Here is a 14,020-nt window from a genome sequence, read left to right as displayed (position 1 = left end):
TAAAATGTCGCCCAAGGGGTAGCGATTATAAGGGCAAGTTGACTGAACTCTACTGAGAACACGTTCCTATTCTAGTTCTAGTTCTAGCGAGGTTGCGTGAATGTCACGAAGCAAAAATGTCTGTGGAGAATATGATAACGAGAAGGATAAAATTAGAAAAGCTTATTACATGACTACAGCTATCAATATCGTACTCTTTGATCAAGTATTAATCTTTGTTGTGATTAGATTGTACCTTCCTGAAGCCGGGATATATTCTACATACTCCTGGATAAAATATGGGTCACTTAACTGTTCAGCCTACAGTGTTGCTAATAAACTCATCCTCTTTGTTATCGACTGATCGACCGGCTGGCTATCGATCTACACATATGAAAATCATAAGATATCAAGTTCTGACCCTTAGAAGTTTGGACTAGAAATGCAACTGTTGAAGTTCTCGAGAGCCATCGTCTTCCAATCAGTTATCCCAATAATGCTGACGCAAGTATCGCTGATGGCGCGTAAAACGGCTTTACAGTTGGCGTCATCCGGAGGCTGTCCGGTGGTCGAGGCGATAGCGGCGCCAGTCTCCACACGGCAGAATCGAGGTTTCAATCCTAGTACCTACTGGTACTCTATACCTATCAAGATTGCAGTGTCAAGGAAGAAATTCTGAGTCGTTCGGTGTTTATTCTCATAACAACGCCTTCCTATTGGAGCCTCGCTATTCAATATGCAAGTCTTTGAACAGCTCATAGAGCTCCACATTATAGCAACTTGTTTTAACACAAAACAATTTTTACATCGTACGATTTATCGATCAAACTTTCCTCTGGTGCATCTTCAAACCCGATAGCGTAATTCTACCGAATCGGTGACAGCAATAGGTTTATTCCACCAAAGATTTTCACTTGATGGAGACGGACACTTGAGTTTCCCGAGACCTTAGCCAAGAAGCATTTTCGAATAAAACCCCCTTGCTGCTGCTAGTACAGCTAATAGTAGTGTAAAACTATTTTCCAATTAGCCCTCGTTCGAGCCATCGAGACCCAGAATGCGTAGATGATTCAGCAATCCGAGCAAGGAAGTAAGATTCTACAAAAACCCTTTGAAAGCATTCTACCATTCAGTCAATAGTGAGATGAAAAACGGTGTACTGCAGACAGAAAAGCCGGAAATGACTACGAAATGATCACTTTTTTCCTCATCTTACACAACTTAACCCCAAAGACCGCAGCAGACAAGTCAAGTAGATTAAATTAAAAAGAGAGCAGCAAAAACAAGTCGGTACACTACACATCACCCAGCTGTCGATCCGGTGCTTTGCACCATTTATTTCCCAACCAAAAAACACGGCTAGCTTTGCGCGCCATCTCGATGAAGGCTTTTTTTCCAGCTTGAGAGCTTCACAAATGCGCAAAAATTTGCCCTCAAAACTTGTAACTCATCCCCCGCAAGGGAGAAACGAAAAATAAATTAAGCAACGGTGTGTACGGTCAACTTGCCCAAACGCACCAAACGCTCATCTCGCAAGGTGTCCGGTTTCCTAAGGAAAAGAAAAAATCCTTCCAAACCTTATGATTAAAACATCACACGAAGCGAGAGAGATGTGCACTGGCAAAACTGCATTCACAGGCCCGGTATTTTAGTGGCCAATTCTTCACGCAAGATGGATAAGGGGTTGGAGGGGAGGGAGACCAAAAACTGGTGGCCGTGTTCGTTCGAGCAGGTCGGAAAAATTATGGACCCTCTCTCTCCATCCCATCCCACCCAACCAGCTCCCCCAACCTACACAGAAGAAACGCCAGGTTTACCTTCGCGCGCGACCAAGTAGTGCCGACAAAAGTGTGGTGGGCCAGCAGGAAAAACCTACGACGAATGAAGAAAGAGAAAGAGCGGGAAAAGCAAAGTGGAAAAGATCCAAGGCTATACCCGAGCCATAACAGATCGCAATCAGATTGGAACGAAAAGGATGGTGTTGCGGAACACCATCGGCCAGTCAGCGGGCCAGACCAGGCCAGCCACAAACTGGATCACACTTTTCGTCGTTTTTCATCGCCAAAGCGCTGCTGGACAGATCTCACACCGGATCGGACCACGGGGCAGGGGGGGGGGGACCGTGTAGATGATGCGCTGATGATGATGGGGATGATAAAAGTTTTACCGACCGGTGTTGAGTCACCTTCCGTCTATTTTCTCGCCTGCCACCGAACACTTCCAAAAGTGCAATTCGATCAACTGCTTCTTCAAGTCTTCAAAAACTATTGAACAAGAAGAGGAAGGCAAAAAAGAGAGACTGAACCAACCGGTGCAGAGTCGAAAACATCAATCAATTACCAACCATCGCGCCCCACCCCGTCAAGTCCGTTTGGTGCCCCCGCGTGTTTGTGTTTCCGTGGTAAGGTTGGGCAGCTTCTTTAACATGACATCGCACAGCTTTTTAGCGTTTTATGGCAGTCGCAAACCGCTTGTGCTTTACTTGATGAAACTTCTTTCGAAGCCGACTGGAAAAGCCGTCGAAGTGGCGATGCTGAGACGGGGAGAGTAGGTAGTTTGTAAGGGGGGTTGGTTTGTGGCCTGACTTGGCTACTTGGAAGTTGTGGCATATAAATCACCCAGTGATTTAAAGCAGACGAAAATCGTAGAAGTTAGCTAACAAACAAACAACTTTTCAAAGGATTTTTTAGCTGTTAATTAGTCTCAAAGTTTTTAAAAGTTCAAATATACGACAACAATAAAGAAGATAGACAACTTGTACGATTTTTAAGTAGAAGAAAATCGTTACAAGAACGTGCAAGAAAATAGTTTTGTCTGGACAAAATACCATTGCCGATTCTATGCCCCGTGCAACATGAAACCATTAAAACGCGCAATGCATTGGCGCGGAGCATGCATCCTCGTTGCATGCCACCATCCAAACGAGAACCGACAGCAGCAGCAGCCGGAGAAGAATAATTGTTGCAATTATATTTGGCCGCCCTTAATTTTGTGCACCGTTTCTATCGCCGGTTAGGACACGATCCGTCGAAGATCGCTCCATCTAATTGGACCAAGCCGACGAGCTGGTGGTGGTACCGTCACGGCTGCTGCAGCAAACCGGGCGAATTTTCTGTCGGCAGATTGCATTTGGTAGGCCGGGCTGGCATGATGCATCGGATCCACACTCGTCACGCAACCGTTATGGTGGTCAATGTTAGTACACATGTGTGGCGGCGCCCTTGCCAACTTGAACCCTCGCAAACGAAGTCAGACAGCATTACGCTGTGCCTTGATGCCTTGAGACATTAGCGAGCGAGTACGCGCGATGGACGGGTTTGACCATCAAATCTGAAGCATTGAGAAACTGTAGGGCTGATTGACATATGGGGGGATTGTTCGTTCTCCTTCAACTTTCGGGACACTAATGGAGTTACTAGTTGGATGAGTTTCCTTTTGTAGGAAAATGTTTATATTTGCAGTGGAAATGTAAGATCAGTGGCACAATACGAGACAAACTCATGTGTGTTATAACTTGTTTGTGCATAATATAGGCCGCATATCTTCAACCTTATTTTGCAGGAAATCCCGGTCAAGCTTACCAGGCTTGTAGGAATGACGATGGCCAAAATCATATGCCAGATAAAGTTGGCTGGAAAACTCTCAGGGTCCTTTGCTCCCACCAAGGGCCGGCGCCAGGGAGATGAACTTGCCAGTCTCCTTTACAATCAGGCGCTAAAGAAAGCCATCCGTGTGACTCGGAGGTGGAAACTTCAGGGACCATCTTCTATAAGTCAATCCAGAGCCTGGCATACGCTGAAGAAATAGACATCATTGGTTTGAGGGTCGCCTATGTAGCAGAAGCTTACCACAGGATCAAGCGAGCGGCACTAAACCTGGAGATTAACGAGACGAAAAGCAAAATACCTGTCGCAACGGACGAAGCTGGGACTGTAAAGACCATTTGTAGTCTCAGCCTATGAGATATGGACTCTGTCCATATTTAACAAACCCCTCTTTACCACTTTCCAGAAGACAATGCTCAGAAGGATTTATGGCACCGCATGTGTGGAAGGACTATGGAGGAGCCGCTACAATGACGAGCTATACGAGATGTACGATGATCTTTCCATCGTGAGGCTCCGGTGGGCTGGTCACGTCATGAGAATGACACCAGGCGTCCCAGCCCGTAAAGCCCTTTTAGGCCGTCCACACGAACAGAGAAGGCGTGGTAGGTCCCAATTGAGATAGAGTGGCGTCCGCCAGAACGGCCGAGATAATCGATTGGAAGACGACGGACCATCGCTAAACGAGTATTGTTGCTACAGGCCAAGACCTCGAAACGGTTGTAGCGCGCCGTATAAGTAAGTAAGTAAGTATGCTTAAAACATTTCAAAGGACTACATTCATACAAAGTACAGATGACACTTTTGCTATAAAATTCTCTCAAGAGTCATAATTTTACCAAGCTCATCCGCTACATTTATTAACAATACAGTGGACAGACTTTACAATAATCAGCTTTAAGTATTTTTCTGGTGATATTCACACTCTAAACACTGATTGCTTTAAGCCTCTACAACATCAATTTCTTTCTCCAACACACTTAACAAAAAGCACAACCAAAGGAACAGGACACATACTGACAACGGCCTGAGCAGCAATCTGGTGGGCATGCCATGCCATGCCGAGATCTGCTTACGCCCCATCAACCCCAGCCTAGATGGATAAGTTTCTTAATCGATTGTAACGGGTGCCCGTTCGCCGCAAAAATAGATCAAATCGATCGAGCCTCAAATCACCCACCGCAAGCAAAAAGGAAAGAAAAGAAGGGCCATCGTTACATCGAGTGACGATCTGGGCGATGGTAACTTAGCATAAGCAATTTCTCTCTCTCCCTCCTGCTAGTAATACCGTTCGAAAGGTTGGCTGAAGCGCAAGTGTGTTGCGCTCTCGACGATAAATAACTCATCGCGAGATAGATTACGGCCCCACACACACACATATGGCCAGGCAGTTGCCGGAAAGGGATCATCAGGGCTTTGGGGAAGTGTGCGGATCTGGATTCTCGAAAGCCGTCCATTCACCCGACTCGTCCGTAATCACTCACTCCAACTCAGCAGAGAGGCTGCCGATGCTCCCCGGTACGCTTGGATCGAGTGCTGAAGTGTACTGATTATTATTACACGCCTCAAAACGGGTTGTTCCGGAACGGACTATCCCCATTCGACCGTTTGAAGGTGGGCAGACGAGACGAGTGCATAATTTCCACTACCCTGCAGCACCGTGGAACCCTAGAAGTAGGGCTCCCGCACCAGGACCGAACGAATCACGACAAACCCAATCCCTTTCATACGGAATCGGTTTCTTTTCTAGACCATGACCACGGCGCACCACACCGCCGGGATATAAGTCGGCCCCGTTGTGTGCTTCTGTGCCCAACCGACTGTGGACGGTTCGCTGCATTGCCCGCTGCTAGCCCCATCGTAGGAAATGGGCTTTTAATGCGGAACGTGCCATAATTGCTGGCAAATAGCGTGCAAAATCATGGACGGCAGGCTGCTGCAGCCGGGCAACAACCACACACACTACTGGGGCAGGATGACGGTGATGATGATATATACAAAAGGGAAGTATCACAGTTGCCCAGCAGCAGCAGCACACAAACGGGAGAGGTTGAGCGAGATAATATTAACTACCAACATACGTTACTGGGCGTTAGTTAAAGGGCAGTGGATGACAGCCGACTCGGCCGCCGACACCCTTTCGGCTACTGCAATACTGCTGCGTTCGATGATGCTGGAGAGAAGATGAAACCGTTGGTAAATGATGCTCTCATTCCATCGGTTAACTGATTCTAAGGTACCGTGAAATGAACCTTTCGGTCGTTTGGTACGAAGTTAATGCAAGTACAGCTTCAAACCTTCTCATAACGAGTGGCTCTTTCAACGTTTATAGGATTATGATTACATGTTATAAGAATGCTCTCTACAATGATTATTTACAAAAATGATGGTGTAGCGTCGTAGTTTATAAGTAACAGAAGCAATTTGATTATCTTAACAATGTCATTCAGATTGATCAGATCTTGTTTTGGTAATTTTAGTCAAACTAACAAGAAATGACAGAATTAGAACTTCCAAAGTGATACTAGAGAAACACTATTTTTATCTCTCCCTTTTTTTTGCGAAAATATTTTTCACGATATGTAGACGGATGCAAAACTGAACATGAAATTTTACAGGCTAAAATGTAAACCAACAATTCAATTTAAGATCATTGAGAGTCTGACGATCATTAGCGGCATAAAAATTGATTTCAGACAAAAAAAGTGCACTTGAGAAGGTTATTCAGGGTTTCCAAATGCAAAGCTATATTTGCAAGGCATGGTAGTCATTCATGGATGTGGATGTGAACACCATGGGTATCTCTCATTAACTTAAATGTTCAACGGGTGCCGCGTTTGTCGAATAAAACTACAAAAGCACGCCCTATAGACTTTCTGAGCCTCAAAGATTTGAATCTGAGTTATTGGAGACTGGCTGTTCTCAAAGATGAAACAATCCTCCATCAAACATATAGGACATATAGACCATCCAGATCGAGGTTCGAGAGGATCGAGAGAGAGGAACCATCCAGAATATCACTTGTGATGGGTTAGAAAAGTAGGAAGATCTTAGTTACGACCAAATGTACTGGATCTTATTATCCTGCACAATGGAGAAATACGGATTTCACAAAAAAAAAAAATCCGGTTTCAAAACTGTTTGACCCTTTGCCAGAGTGTTATTAAGATGTAGAACGGAATATTTGACTCTTGATGTATTTTGTAGCGAAAATCATTTTCCGCATAGCTTAGTGAGCTGGAACCCAGATTAAACTCCCTACACAATAATGTTGAAGGTATGAACCTCATACGATCTTGTAATGGCGGAATAAAAACAATAAAAAAAAGATTAACAAGTAAAAAGTAATGTTACCATTTTATTCTTAATCAGAAAAGCTTCCCCTAGGTGCGAAATTAATTGACGTGAAAACCTTTCATCGTTCTAGCGACACCCAAGCATAGAATCACGATACAAAACACTTCAACTCAATTCTTCCCGCTGTTGTCGCCCAAAAATTCAATTACAAAACAATTTTACCTCATCACCAAAAAAAAACCTCTCTCTAATTAATTATGTACGAAATTCGAAACATGATAACAAACAACTTGATTGTCAAAAGCAGATCCAAGATCTTTCTGGTACGGGTTCGAGAGCATCTCCTCGTTTCTACCCATTTTGCAAATGGCGAAAGACAATTCAGCCAACCGCTCACAGTGTGCCTCGTTTGTGCTGGAAAGGGGCAGCAGCATAAAGGACCCCTTTTAGAATGTTAGTGGATTATTTAACCTAATTGGCTGTCGACACAGCGTGAAATAGACCGACCGTCCGAAAGAGAGAAAGAGCGCGCCTATAAGCTGGCATGATTAAAATCTTAACAATCGGCCCCAGGACCCTCTGCTCTGTTTTATGGGGTGCTGATGCTTTCCAACTTAATGGAGAGATTTGTCCGTGCGCAGCTAAACATCACGTCTGGCTGTGAAACTTCCCCCCGAAAGGTTCTCCCATTTGTGCAGAATTTCGAGTGGCATATGTTTCCCCCAACCACAAATCAGGAAACAAAGAATGTTGTTGTTACGCACGAATTCGTATCATGATTCGGTGTTTGGTGTTCCAGCTTGTGCTCACCCTGGGCTCGGTGGAGGGCATTCGTTTGACCTCCCCGTCCCACCCCAGGCGCACTCTCTTTTGCATATCAAAGGTTGGTTCCAAATTCCAAACTTCAATCACACAGCAGTCGACCACACCAAACCTGCTGGCTGTGTTCAATCGGGAAAATGAAGGCCAAAGTTCCACAATTGAAAATCAATTTTCCAAACCCGAACGCTGAACGGGGTTGGACTCTACCAGCAACTTTTCATGCAATGCGCCAACGTCCGCTGCAAATCCGACGCGGACTTCAGAGCCAAGAGATAGAGAGCGAGGGCTCTCGGTTGAACTTCACTCCCCGGTAGAGCATGTTTGAGGCGAGGTTTAACACCAGCCAGACTAAACAATGCACAACCGGCACCGTTGTTGGATGGGTTGGGAAACCGACCGGCACACAAACACAGACAAGAACACGGTGGAACGAAATCGTAACGGGAACTGGAAAACTCGGGGCCGGTTTACGATGGTCACTCGAGTCTAGTGAGCTTTTTGACGCGATGATGGACGATGTACCGTAACTGTGGACCAAGCGAACTGAGTTGAACAGGGAAAAGAGTTTTTTATAAAGTTGTGTGTTTTTTTTTATCCACACCTCAAGTTGCTAAAACCAGTTCGATGAAATTCTAGTGCAACGGTGACGGTCTATTAAAAAGGAGATTAGCTAAGAATGTTTGAGAAACTGATTAACATGCTTTTTGGGCTATTAAAAAAAAGCAATTTTTATTTGAAAATTGAAATGTCAAGCAGTAAGGTTAGGACTGAAATAGCGTTTCATAGGAAGTAGATTAAAACATTTGACATTTTAATTTTATCTTACTCGTTTTTGATTTGTTCAGAAGTTAATTAATATATGACCTTGGCATTCACGGTACCATTGACGTTCGTCATTCTTAAGTTTATTTTAGATTTTTTATCACTTGCAATGGCACAACTGCCTTACATGGCAAAAGTTTACCAAATAAGCAATCTTATTTTAACTTAAGCATTATATTTATGTTTCAGGGTATTTTATAAAATTAAAACAATTATAGTACTAAAGTAACTCCTACTGTTGGGAGATAAAAAATTGGAATATTGTCGAGAAGTTAAGTACTTTTAATTACAATTATTGGGTTTGGCTTTGGGAGTTTGCTTTAGCATCTTTGAAATTAACTGTTGTTAAATATTTAAGTTAAGTATTCAACTATTGATGTTGTAGAACTTGGGCTAGACTTTTAGCACGTTGGAAGCAAATACTGCTCTTTACCACGACAGGACCGGTGTCAAGATCCTAGACGATTCCTCCAAGCACAGGTTTGATTACCAGGTAGATGATAACTTTTACAAGCCCGGGATCGCACCCGAAGCCCACTCGCAAAGATAGAGCCAGAAAAGAAGGACATTAAGAGTTAAACTGATCCTTTAACACCCGGGGGGACGAATCAACAACCGATTTTGAGGATCGAATCTCATCCGGACCTGAATATGTAGCTATGGGTTTAATCTTGTCAATAAATCCAAGAATTTTAGGCAAAAAAAAACAAATCGTTTTGAAGTTGTTATCGCTCAGAGCGGATGAAGTTGAGTTATTTGCAAAAATTAAACAAGTTTTAAAATGGAGCTACAGCCCTAAAAATGACCATTCACGATTTTAGTTATATTTTCTACGTGAAATAAATTTTAAAATAACTAAAAAAGGATAATTCATACAATTTATCTGCAAAGGTGTTTAATTGATAAGTTTGAATCCAAAGCAAAAGCCCCCATCACTAACAGCACACAGCACGGACAAAGACTGAGCCCTTCTGGTGCTGCCTTTTCCCTGACGATAGACCAAAGAAAAAAAAAGGAAAATCCAGAACACGGTTGTTGGAGCCGTCGACCAGGAACAGTTGCCGGGTATCATATCCAGCAGCAGGCGCCATTGTTACGCCACTTGCAGCAGACCCCGACCAAAAAAGCGGTGAACCAGCCAGCTTGTTCCAATCATACCAACACAGACAGGCACGCTCACACATACAAACAAAGAGAGCCGGCGCGCAACACAGAAGTTCCCGAAACTCGTACGGGAAAAGCAGGCGCCAGCGGACGCCATAGCAACCCCTGGGATCAAGCGTTTTTTGAGATGTGAAGAGACAAATAAATAGATCCCTGCCTGCATCCTTCTGTGCGTTTCACGCATTGAGTAAAACTGAAGGGAGATATTTGAACGAGGAAAAGTGCTTGTGTGCTTGTGTGTGAACCGAGAAGCACGAAAATTGGTTCAACCGAAAGATTGCTACTAACCGGATACATTTTATGACATAAGGCGTATGGAAATATAGCAACAAATAGGCTGCTGCTGCTGCTGCAATCAAATTATCACAACACAAAAGGAGCAGTAGATGCTGCCGTAATCGATTATGCGCAGCACCACTTTATGCCAGATGAACGTACAAACACACACACACACGTACGAACCGGAAGCGACTGTGTGCCGTAGCAGACACACAGAAGGTGGATGGTATGTGGATGATCTTCACAGTTTTCTCTCGTTTCTCTCTCAATCTGCTCTCATTGTTTGCTCAGTTATTTCTTGATTCTCCTTCATTTCTCTTTCATTTCTTTCGATTCCCTCTGGATTCTCTCTTATTTCTAATTCGATATTCTCGCAACATGCTCTCATTTCTTTCTTCATCCTCTGTCCTCAGCCTCAGCCACAGCCTCAGCCTCAGCCTCAGCCTCAGCCACAGCCTCAGCCTCAGCCTCAGCCTCAGCCTCAGCCTCAGCCTCAGCCTCAGCCTCAGCCTCAGCCTCAGCCTCAGCCACAGCCTCAGCCTCAGCCTCAGCCTCAGCCTCAGCCACAGCCTCAGCCTCAGCCTCAGCCTCAGCCTCAGCCACAGCCTCAGCCTCAGCCTCAGCCTCAGCCTCAGCCTCAGCCTCAGCCTCAGCCTCAGCCTCAGCCTCAGCCTCAGCCTCAGCCTCAGCCTCAGCCTCAGCCTCAGCCTCAGCCTTAGCCACAGTTCTCATCAGATGAGATGATCTTCACAGTTTTCTCTCGTTTCTCTCTCAATCTGCTCTCATTGTTTGCTCAGTTATTTCTTGATTCTCCTTCATTTCTCTTTCATTTCGTCCACGTTACGCATCAGCAAAACTCAGCCTCAGCCTCAGCCTCAGTTGGTTTATGTTGTTGTGATATTTATTACTCCTCGCATCCTTCATTTTCCGACGATTGGCAATGGTAGTGGTGGAAAATCCCCCAACAAGGAAACCATTTTCATGGTCATCGTTGTCGTCCTTTGATTTAATATGGCGAGCGAGAGAGAGATAGCAGTTCATTTTTCAAATTTCGCAACACACTCTTGAAAGAGTGAGAAAGAGAGAGAGAGAGAGAGAGAGAGGCTGTTCTAGCATTGGAAACTGTTGCCGGAAGTACCGGATTGCTGGGGGAACCAACAAACTATTTCAATTTGGCGAAAAGCAAAGCCTACTGCCTAAGGTAACATTTCCAAGAAACGTAAACAGATAGAAATGGATATAAATTAGCTTACCTTAAAGTTACTTTTCAATCTTTTGTTTGATAGCGACTCGTGTTGCAAGCCGCCGGTCTCGTCCTTTTGTTCTGCACAATTGGTTTCGATGGCGTAACGAATCCGGGAACTTCCAGGTACCCGCCAACAATACACCCACGGCGTGTGTCCCTAAACCATTCAACCGTTCATGCAGGGTTTCTCATGACATGTGTAAGTTTTGGACATGGAGAGATTTATCTTTTCGTTCGATTTTTAATTTTATATGAAATATAGTACATTCCGTGTGAAGTAACGTTACTTTCCGAATAAATTAGTAGAGAATTAATAGTAAATTTAAAAATATATTGGCTATCACGTAGCTAAAATGCCCGCGTCTGTCAGAATGCACTAATGACAATTGCATTTATTGCTATGTGTACTGTGAAACCTACCAAAGATAAAAGCCATCAGGGCCAGTAAACAGTGAAAATTCAAGAAGTGAGAAATTTTCGAATTTTTTTGAAACTTTGACAGTCTTGTTTGCATATAATTTTTGAGCAGATTTTACATTGCCAAGTTTTAAACGGCACACCGTATATGCATTTATTTATTTTTTATTTCATGTTAGTAAAACCATCCGTAACTTACGAGTCTTTCCAATTTTAAGAATTAATAATAATAGAACTGTAAGAATGCATATCTTTGAGAAACTATCAGGCTGGGAATGTATTACGGAAATCCAGCTAGGGAATCGCTATCGCAATTTGAATTTGAAGACAAAGACGTCCTGAGGTTGAAGTGTCAAAGCAGAAGATGAAAAATTTTAAATTTAAGCAAAATAGATCGAAATCCTCACAATTCGATTCAATTTTTGACACGTTAGCATAAGAACAGGAAGCACTTCACGACAAAATTAAAATTACGTAGAACAACAATCAATCAGTCCCAACAATAACCATGAAAAACCCTGCATTGGTTAGCTACTCGATCCCATCAATTGCACGCATCCGCTCTTTTCATTTTGTTATCCCTGCTTCAACACTGAACGGATCCTTTTCACCAATTTCACGTACACGCACACACGTGAATGTCGTCGGCACTCGCATATGATCCTTTTCTGTCGGGACTTTACCGCAAAAAGCAAAGTTAAGAACCAAGTTAGAAAAGCACACACGCACACACGATGTGGGGTGGGTGGTCGTCATGTCCTGAACAAACAGGGTACAGGCCAACGTTTTCCAGGTGTGTGTGTGTGCGCATATCATCCCGTGCAGTTGGTGGTGTGTTGGTGTAAGTAAGCACACAGTCGCATTGTTGTGTATCCTTTTCGCCGCCTGCTCGGTTTGGCTGCACACACATCGGACTCTGCTCTTCTTCTTGTTGATATGCCTTTTCTCGACCGTCGCACGCAGGTGTGCGTACAACAGACTCCCGATCTATTCTTCGCACGCAGCCAAACACAAACACACACACACACAAACACACGTTTGCTATGAGCAGGGGGAAATACTTCTTTTCCTCTTCTTTCTTTTGGCAGCTCTTCGGCGGCTGCATACAGCTTGCTAAGGTTAGCTTTTGCACTTTTATCCTTGCTGGAAACTGCAACACATGCAGAGACGTAGCAAGTACAGACATATACACACACAAAATCGCACGCACTTGAATACACACAAGCACACAGCTAAGCACACGCAAAATGCATGAACTGCGTCGTCCTTCACGTCTTTCGGATTCACCTTTTTTGGGGGTGCAATCGAGCTTCAATATCTCGGTTTAACTTTTCTATTCTTCAATTTCCTTTGCCGCACGCGCTTCAAAGGTAAGACCCAACTAAAACCGGGAGGTGTTCTTTTCCGTGGTTTTGCTTTTGCTTCGTTCGTCTGGCGATGGCTGGCGAAGCGAACTTGCCCTATTCTCACACATGTACAGCACACAGGAAAAGAACACAGAACATTCGGTTCGGTACACTCGTCCAACTCTTGAGTGGGAATTATTTAACCTCAATACGAACTAGACCATCGTTTAGTTAACAAAAGAAAAACAAATTACACGATGAGTTACTCGTATGGAAAGAAAAATTCTGGTAGAAACTCTTTTCCAACCGGCAACAAAACCACTCAAACACTAGAAGACACACATCTTCAACAATCGCACGTACCAGCAGAATGCCTCCATCGCTTCAGGGTAGAAAAAAAACTGTTCGTAGCGGTTTCGCCGAACACTTCTGTGAGCTGTGCTTTTGTTCGGCCAGACTTTCTTGTTGCAGTGTGCGAGAACGAGACAGCTAGCGGTGCCAGTTGTGCTTTCTCCCGTTCCCATACTTCTTTGCCGATCGACAAACTCAAATACGGTGCGGACTGGCTATAGGAAAGAAAGTGAAAAAAGATCTCAGCTCTTCTTTCACGAAGCAAGGGAGAGAAAGAGCGAAACGTAATCCATTCTCGTGCTATCTCACAATCCGAATGCACGAAGCGAAGAGCAGAGTATTTATAAGGGTGGGTTCTAAACTTACCGCTTTGGAACATATGTCTTAGCTGAGATAAAATTAATTTCTATAAATTAAAATTCTTAATTTAAAAGCTTAAAAATATTTCACTGCAGCTTTCACTTAAGTAAATATTAAAAACATGTATTATCAGCAGAATATTTAAGCACCAGCTATTTTTACGAAAAGCAAAATATCCCCGTTGGCAATTGAATTTTAGTACAGTTGTTCAGCACATGCCCAGCTGGCAAAAAATGTTTTTTAGACCATCGTCATATAATCTTAAGTTCAAGACTTTTATTAGACGTTGTAATCCTTTTTTCTGTAGGTTTTCTGTATTTTCACATAAAAAT

The 14,020-nt window shown here is 43.7% G+C and overlaps 1 protein-coding gene across 17 annotated transcripts in view; it reads right to left on the bottom strand.

Annotated features, from left to right (window-relative positions):
• The window catches only part of LOC118512906 (putative mediator of RNA polymerase II transcription subunit 26), an 89,005-nt gene extending 75,542 nt beyond the window's left edge, over window positions 1-13,463 (bottom strand). For 11 of the 17 annotated variants that reach the window (XR_004906362.1, XR_004906363.1, XM_036058031.1 and 8 more), the window contains exon 1: window positions 13,232-13,383. The gene's annotated coding sequence lies outside the window, so the exon portion shown is untranslated. Of the gene's footprint in view, window positions 1-12,255; window positions 12,309-12,918; window positions 13,049-13,231 lie in introns of those variants that run through there. The other 6 variants (XM_036058032.1, XM_036058035.1, XM_036058036.1 and 3 more) reach the window with 6 other exon arrangements.
• Window positions 13,464-14,020: the final 557 nt, after the last annotated feature.

This window comes from Anopheles stephensi, chromosome 3 (assembly GCF_013141755.1).
Source record: "Anopheles stephensi strain Indian chromosome 3, UCI_ANSTEP_V1.0, whole genome shotgun sequence".
Lineage (NCBI taxonomy): Eukaryota > Metazoa > Arthropoda > Insecta > Diptera > Culicidae > Anopheles > Anopheles stephensi.
This window is presented reverse-complemented; position numbering and strand designations above follow the sequence as displayed.